Source organism: Ictalurus furcatus, chromosome 27 (genome assembly GCF_023375685.1).
Source record: "Ictalurus furcatus strain D&B chromosome 27, Billie_1.0, whole genome shotgun sequence".
NCBI lineage: Eukaryota > Metazoa > Chordata > Actinopteri > Siluriformes > Ictaluridae > Ictalurus > Ictalurus furcatus.
The window spans coordinates 3,346,414-3,355,000 of record NC_071281.1 but is presented as its reverse complement, the minus strand read 5'-3'; the positions used below and the strand labels follow the sequence as shown (position 1 = coordinate 3,355,000).

The 8,587-nt window shown below is 41.0% G+C and overlaps 1 protein-coding gene across 1 annotated transcript in view; it reads right to left on the bottom strand.

Moving 5' to 3' along the window:
* The window catches only part of col8a1b (collagen, type VIII, alpha 1b), an 18,120-nt gene extending 14,305 nt beyond the window's left edge, over positions 1–3,815 (bottom strand). Inside the window, exon 1 of the mRNA XM_053617074.1 lies at positions 3,706–3,815. The gene's annotated coding sequence lies outside the window, so the exon portion shown is untranslated. The remainder of the gene's footprint in view (positions 1–3,705) is intronic.
* Positions 3,816–8,587: the final 4,772 nt, after the last annotated feature.

Genomic DNA, 8,587 nt, shown 5'->3' with positions numbered 1-8,587 from the left:
GGTAGAAGTAAAGAAAGAAAGAGAGAGAAAGAGAGAGAGAAGGGTAGAAGTACAGAAAGAAAGAGAGAAAGAGAAAAAGAGAAAGAAAGAGAGAGAGAAAGAGAAAAAGAGAAAGAGAGAGAGGGTAGAAGTAAAGAAAGAAAGAGAGAGAGAGCAGGGTAGACAAAGAAAGAAAGAGAGGAAACAAGAGAGAGAGAGAGAGAAGGGTAGAAGTAAAGAAAGAGAGGAAAAAAGAGAGAAAGAAAGAGAAAAAAGAGAGAGAGAAGGGTTGAAGTAAAGAAAGAGAGAGAGCATGGTAGAAGTAAAGAAAGAAAGAGAGAGAAAAAGAGAAAGAGAGAAAGGTAGAAGTAAAGAAAGAAAGAGAGAAAAAAAGAGAGAAAGAGAGAGAAGGGTAGAAGTAAAGAAAGAAAGAGAGAGAGAAAGAGAAAAAGAGAAAGAGAGAGAGAAAGAGAAAGAGAGAGAGAGCAGGGTAGACATAAAGAAAGAAAGAAAGGAAACAAGAGAGAGAGAGAGAAGGGTAGAAGTAAAGAAAGAGAGGGAAAAAGAGAGAAAGAAAGAGAAAAAAGAGAGAGAGAGAAGGGTAGAAGTAAAGAAAGAGAGAGAGCATGGTAGAAGTAAAGAAAGAAATAGAGAGAGAGAAAAAGAGAAAGAGAGAGAAGGGTAGAAGTAAAGAAAGAAAGAGAGAGAGAAGGGTAGAAGTAAAAAAAGAAAGAGAGAAAGAGAAAAAGAGAGAAGGGTAGAAGTAAAGAAAGAAAGAAAGAGAGAGAGAAAAAGAGAAAGAGAGAGAGAAGGGTAGAAGTAAAGAAAGAAAGAGAGAGAGAAGGGTAGAAGTGAAGAAAGAAAGAGAGAGAGAAGGGTAGAAGTAAAGAAAGAGAGAGAGAAAGAGAGAGAGAGAAGGGTAGAAGTAAAGAAAGAAAGAGAGAGAGAAAGAGAAAGAGAGAGAAGGGTAGAAGTAAAGAAAGAGAGAGAGAGAAAGAGAAAGAGAGAGAAGGGTAGAAGTAAATAAAGAGAGAGAAAGAGAAAGAGAGAGAGAGAAGGGTAGAAGTAAAGAAAGAGAGAGAGAGAAAGAGAGAGAAGGGTAGAAGTAAAGAAAGAGAGAGAGAAAGAGAGAGAGAGAAGGGTAGAAGTAAAGAAAGAGAGAGAGGGGTTAAACAAGTAATTATCTTGTTATAATTATTACTGCTATGAGCCTCAGTGATGTTATTGATGCAGTCATGCTAATAAAGCTAATCTAGATTGGATTAAATAATGAGAGAGAAAAAACATTTTGCATCTTTATTTCCCGCTTAATTAGAGCATGAAAGAATAATTTACCTCTTGTTCTAAATGTAAGACAATGTAGTGTAAAGGTCTTCTACAACGCTAATGTAGCTAACAAGTGATGGCATTCTACCCCAGCCAAAATGTCTTCCCAATATCTCTCTACACTGGCTTTTCATGACAAAGTGAAGCTCCGTAATCTCAACGTGAAATACACAATGTTGTCAAATCAGCTAGCTGCCTTCGTTAGCTCATTTAATTTGAGCTTCTGATGTTAGCTAGCCTGGGGGTTTCCCTCTATCATTAGCTAACTAGCGTTGTTTGGGAATGCTTTTTAATATTAGCTAGCTTTTGTTTAGGGATATTAGAGAGCTGAATTTAAGGATTATTTCTATTATTAGCTTGTTAGTTTTGTCTGGGAATATATATATATTTTTTCCTAATATTTGCTACCCTGCTTCGTTCATGGATCTTTCCTAATGCTCGCTCATTTTATTTGAGGATATTTTTCTAATGGTAGCTCAAGTAGCTTGGGGATTTTCCTTAGCTATCATTAGCTATCTTTCTTAGATAATTCTTACAATTAACTGACTAGCTAAAGTTATGGGGAAAAGTTCCTCAAATTCGATAAGATTCACAAATTATTTTAAGGATCATCTGTAATATTCGCTGGTTAGCTTTGTTCATGAATCTTTCATAGGAATCTTCTGAGGAACTTGTTTCTAACTTGAGCTAGTTTAGGGATTTTTTTCCCCCATTATAAGCTAGCTAGTTTTGTTTATGGGATATTATCTAATGTAAGCTAGCTTTTTTGTTTAGGGGTTTTCTCTGTGATTAGTTATAGCATTGTTTGGAAACATTTTCTAATGTTAACTAGCTATTGTTTAAGGATTATCCCTTATTGTTCATGGATCTTTCTAGCTAATGTCAGCTAATTTGATTTGAAGCAGTCCCCCCCCCTTAGCAAATTTGAGCAAGTTTGGGGATTTTAGCTAGATTGAAAATGAGCTTGATACCTTTTTTTTGGGGGGGGGGGGGTGGGGGGGTATTTTCAAAGTTTAGCAAAGTATTGCTTAGGGATTTTCCAACTTTAGATAGTTAGATTCGTTGAACATTCTCCAATATTAGCAAGCTAGATTTCTTTATGGAGAACATTTATTACTAGACCGTAGATAATGTTGTGACGCTAGCTTGTGAAGGAATGTTGGTGATCTTCTGCTAGTTTAGGATCATTTTCAAATGAGTCCTTTAGGGATCGTTGTTCGGGATACTTTGTGAAACCGAAAATGTACCTCGCACAGTAAAATGCCGGTCCATTCCCAGCACTGACATAGCCTTGGGTGTTCAGATAAAAAAAAAAATCTCCGTGTCTCTACACACCCTAAAACAAAAACAAGTTTAAAAACATCGAAGCATTTTAAATGAAGCCAGAGGAGAACTACTTGCTACCGTCAGACCGATATAATTCACAGGAATTAGGCTACCAGCAGGTTTCATTTACATAAAAAGACGCCTTTATCGAAAACACGTGTTGTAAATGAGTCACACTGGCTGTACACAAAGGCCATAAAAACCGAGCACTGCTCCGATCACTGCCAGGGCCACCTCTGAGCTCGAATTTTGTGGCATTTTATCTATTGGGTGGGCTTGTTTTCATTTCTGCTGGTTCTCCAACATGTGGACTGGAACATCTTCACACCTGCAGAGGGGGTTATGCTGTACATATATCCTGTATGATCTCCAAGCATACTGAGCTGAACCTACCATGTTTTGGGTTTTTTTCCTATATAACATTAACTATGAAACTATTTCACATTTCCCTTCTCTAGTATTCAGCCAGACACTGGATAATACCGATTTTTGCTAACTGTGTTGTTAATTTGCTTGGTGCAGCTAGTATGGATGCACCAGCCACATTTCTGCATTTTCAATACAATACTGTTATCAAAGCTCTGAGCATAAGTTGATACCTGATGCAGGTAAGCTTAGAATTTTGAAATAATGGAGCAGGAGCTAAATGTTTTAACCTTCCATAAACAGAAGAAGACAAAAAATCAGTCATGGCATGTATATTAAAAATATATAATAATAATAATAATAATAATAATAATAATAATAATAATAATAATAATAATTACGACAATGAATCAGACTGGAAAATATGTCAAATCTGACACTGAACCAACATTGGCCCGATTCTCGAATTTCGGATCCGAGCGTCCCGGGCAGCTATAATCACCTTGGTTATGAAACCCAGGAATCCAACACGGATCTAACACGGCAAAGCATTCCGAGCATCTCTGGCTTCCCATGGCTGTGTCTGTGTTACACAACCATCCCGAGGAGCCAGATAATCCGAACCACGGCCGGCTGAATCACAAACGGTTCACTGAATCACTTCGCTTCACTCGTGTTTGCAGTATACACGTGTCAGGTTCTGCTTACCTCTCTTGCTGTCTTGCTGTCCTTTACGCTTTCTCTCACTCTTTCTTTTTCCTCTCAGTAAAGTGGAGCTGCAGCAGAAGGATGCACAAAGCAAACTGTGCTTATAAAGCGCACACAGCATGCTGGAGACTTTTATGGGCAGGTGGGAGGGATCTGGCCCATTCACAGAGAAGGAGGAGGAGGAGGGGAGGGAGAGAGAGAGAGAGAGAGAGAGAGAGAGAGAGAGAGAGAGGTGCAAGTAAATATGGAAATGAAAGAGTAAATATGGGAAAGAGTAGACAGAGAATTTAAGAATTTACTTGAAAGCCCTCCTTCTATAATCACGACATTATCAGTGTCGTGTTGTAGCGATTCAGAGTGACTGGTAAACTTGGACATATAGACTTGTTTCTTCTCATCCATGAAAGCGCCTTAAGGAGCATAAATAACGTGGAAAATTGTAATTATAATAATAACAATAAATACCTGTCTGCAGTACAGAACTGCCATGACCACTTAGCAGAGGAAAAGAAGGATCTGTCTGGGATCTGGGTCCAGCAGCTGCTTCCCATTTGCAGTAAGTATCGAAAATATGAAAATATGTTTTTGTTTGTGTTGTAATGTTGCCACCTGCCATGTTGCTCTCAGCACTGGACCTGTTCATGGGAATAAAACATTACAGGGCTGAAGCATCTCAACTTCCAGTTCACACCACAAAGCTCCACAGCATGTATCCCTGCTCGTTCAGCTGATACAACCATATCTGTGTAGACGCTGGGTCATTAGCCTTTCTGCCAAGAGCTTTTACGCCTACTGAGCACCTCCTGATATCAACTCAGCACCTACTAACTGTACCTCAACACTTTTTGACCTTATCTTGGACACCCTCCCTTCCCTGTGTTATACATCTGGCAGATGGTTTCTATCAAAAACAAGCTTCTACTCATATGTCTTGCTCAAGAGCCCCACTGTATTGGAATCTGAAGATACAGCCTTATGGTCAATACCTTGAACTTTAACCTTCACACCTTTTGATATGACACTCCAATACTTCCCCATGCTGTGCGCTATACATTACACCTCCACCCCAACACCTTCAAACCCTTTTATCTCATTATCTCCTTAAGTTACACCTCCCAGTCCTGCCTCAACACCTGCCATCATTCATTACACCTTCCAGTCCTGCCTGAACACGTGCTATCATTCTTTACACCTCCCAGCCGTAACCAAACACCTGCTATCCTCTACACTTTCCAGTCCGCCTCAACACTATTCTCTGCATCTCATAGTCCTACCCCAACACCTTTCCATCTCTGCACCTTTCAGTCCTGCCAGGTGTTGACCTGCTTTCATTCTCCATACCTCCCAGTCCTACCCTAACACCTTTCCTGCCTCAACACCTGCTATCATTCTCTACACCCCCCAGTTCTGTCTCAACACCTGATATCTTTCTCTACACCCCCCAGTTCTGCCTCAACACCTACTGTCATTCTCTACACCCCTCCCAGTCCTGCCTCAACACCTGCTATCATTCTCTACACCCCCCAGTTCTGTCTCAACACCTGCTATCTTTCTCTACACCCCCCAGTCCTGCCTCAACACCTGCTATCTTTCTCTACACCCCCCAGTCCTGCCTCAACACCTGCTATCCTCGACATCTACCAGTCCTGCCTCTACACTTGCTGTCATTCTTTACACATTTTAGTCCTGCCTCAACACCAGCTGTCATTCTCAACACCTCCCAGACCTACCCCAAAACCGGTCATCATTCTCTACACTTCATACACTCAACACTAACATAACCGCAAGTGAACAATATCTGCCTTTAATGAGAATGAACCTGTTCCCCGAAACGCCCTGCATGTGCACATTGATCTCTTGGGCAAATTGTTTAAAACACTTGTTTTGGGAGGTTTCCTTCCAGTTCAGGAAGTGTTGTTGCATTCCTCAATTGTTGTTTTGCTACACTGCCAACACCGGATGATGATAATGACACTGATATGCATATGCACGTTGGGAAAAACGCCACGTGAACTCCGGATATTTCAGTAACTGATTTGAACAGATCAGATTTTTGCCTCCACACAAAAATCAGTCCTAAAAAAATTTATCAGATCTGTGTCATATTAATGCAGAAAATCGGGTTTCTATCACATTTTATGATTTAGTAACAAACTTCTGTTCCAAATATCTTAAGTCTCAGAGTGATATCATTAATCAAACAGGAGAAATGAATATCTCCTGAATAACAACAAGGAAGGAAAGAATTACCCGTGCTCACTCTATTCTTTCAGCCAGACAAATTGCAAACTGCAGCTATGTTGAGAGGAGCAGAAATTTCCTGTTGTTTGATCCGAAGGCTTTAATCTAGCCACATTGGCAGGTAGCGTTGGCGACTCACGCTAGCAGCCATTTGCAGAGGCAGTTCTTCCTTACAGTGTCGCAAAGCAGAACAAAACCGCAGTTGTTTGACAATGTAGAAATGGATGGATGAAGCATGTGACCAGTGAAAAAAAGCGAAGCAAGAGCTAACATTAGGTTTACTCATACATTTTCACCACAGAAGGAAAGGAGGGGTGTTTACTCATCTCGCTGGCCCGCTTCGAAACGACGGGCCAAATCTCATCTGTTCATTATTAAAATACGATGTTAGACTTGCACGAAGAAAACATTCTGTCTGGGAGGTGAACTTCTTAGAGCGTTAGAGCGCTGAGCGCTATGGTAATGGTACTAATTTGTCTGTCATCAGTTGCATAGCTACAAGCCACAGAGTAGTAATGTTATGAAATTCAGATTCTCTGCAAGCCCAGATGGGATCACCGTTGAATGTTTTGTTTTAATACAAACCAGCACGAAACCATAACTATTCTGTAAACATCACATTAATCCGCTAACACGCTAGCGCCGGAGACGTTTACGTTCACGCACGGCTCACTCTAGAGGTTTTGCAGAGCGTCTCTAAAGAGGGTGGCCGCTCACGCGCCGCAGCCCGAGAATGCAAGGAGCAGATGTGAGGTTGTTAAGTTTAGCAGAGTGGTCAGTTCGCCGGGGTCAGCAATTTTCATCAAGTTCCAGTCATTTCATCAGATGAGCAGGAATTGCCAAACGCTCTGGAGAATTTAAATGAAGAAGAAGAAAAAAAGAGTTGTTTTGTTGTTGTCCAAGCCTGCAGGTTTATCAGATGTTTCAGTGGGTTGTCCAGAGGCCAAAATGTAGAATCTGGTCATTTTTTCACATAATAGTTTATGGCGTTTGAGTGAGCACCTGGATCATATCTCTGCCATCTTTGTCCTTTCTATGTAAGAGAGCCCCCTGCCATCCACAGTTGGTATTGCAGCTGTCGGGTTTGGCCACGATGCAGGAATGTTCGACTTTCTCTCTGAGAACCTTTTATCAGCAGTATCACATCGCTCCCCTCAAAAATTCAGACGGTACAGTTTTCCAAAATCCTTGATGGCCCTTAATGCTCCAGCTTGGCCAGAACCAACTCAGTCTAGCCACACACACACACACACAGACACACACACACAACCACCCATTTTGTCTTAGCTTTGGCGATCAGAGACAGAAGGCAGGAGTCCAAGTCTGTCACACAGCCCCATTCACAATTCAACACACAATCACGGTCACTGCAGACATTACAGACGGATCCGGAAAGTCTACATCACGTAGCCGGGCTCATAAATAAACACTTGTGCATTCGTGCAAACAGTCAGCGGATGGAGTTAAGTTATCACAAGGCTGGCGTTCACTTGGGTGATCTTTCTTCACTCGTCTGCTCCAGCTATCCCTGAATAAATACGGTTCTCTTAAATACATAAATGACATAAACGCACGCTTAAATATGCAAGCAACGAGTGGCGAGCTTTATGTGTTAGCTTAAGTGTCAGTCAGGTTAAGGTTTTCGACAGTCAGTTTGAAGTAACGTCCAAGGTTTGATCCGCTATCACATCCATCAGCAGTTTCAAGGTCCGTGGAGCGTGTAATGTATTCGGTAGAGGGAGAAAAGGAAAAAGAAGAAGAAGAAAAAAAACTAGACTAGTCACTTTGCAAGACAGACAATTCTGAAGGAATCCAGAAACATGGTTAGCACATTTGCTTCGCACGTCCGTGGTTGGGGCCCTATGTGCGTGGAGCTTGCATGTTCTCCCTATTTTTCGGGGGTTTCCTCTGAGTACTCTGGTTTCCTCCGCAAGTCCAAAGACCACACCATATAGGGTGTTCCCCTGCCTTGTGCTCCAGGCTCCCCTGCGACCCTGTGTAGAATAAGTGATTTGGGAAAATGGATGGATGGATGGTTGGATCTGGGCCCACAACCCAGCTCCAAGGTTCCCGGTTCGATACCTTACCTTCCAAACCTGTCAGACCTGTCAAAAATGTCCAACCAAGGCCTAAGACAAAACTAATTTTATTTTTAACCCTATTTGTTTTAAAGAAGCACAATATACTGCTATTAAGCAAGATTTGAAAAAAACTACTTAAAAACAGGAATTATTGGCACAAAAAAAAACCCAACGCAAGATGAAAGAGAAGAGTCACGCTGTCATTGTGAATTGTGGCTTAGGTTCAGTCCAATTCTTTAAAAACCATGCCAGATTCCTCAGATCCGATATTAAAACGGCCCGTTAAGCTTTAGCTGTGCGCTGTAGGCCAACAACACACCCGGGGTTTGTTCGAGTTCAAGAACGGTTCCTCAATCACTGTCTTGTCACACATCTCACACGCATTACAAACGTGTGATGTCATTGTAATGAATAACAGCTCGAAAAACAGGAGGTTTATAAAGTGTCTGAACAGGGTGTTTGACTTCGAGCAATCAGTCAGAAAAATATTATATATATATATATATATATATATATATATATATATATATATATATATATATATATATATATGTATAAAA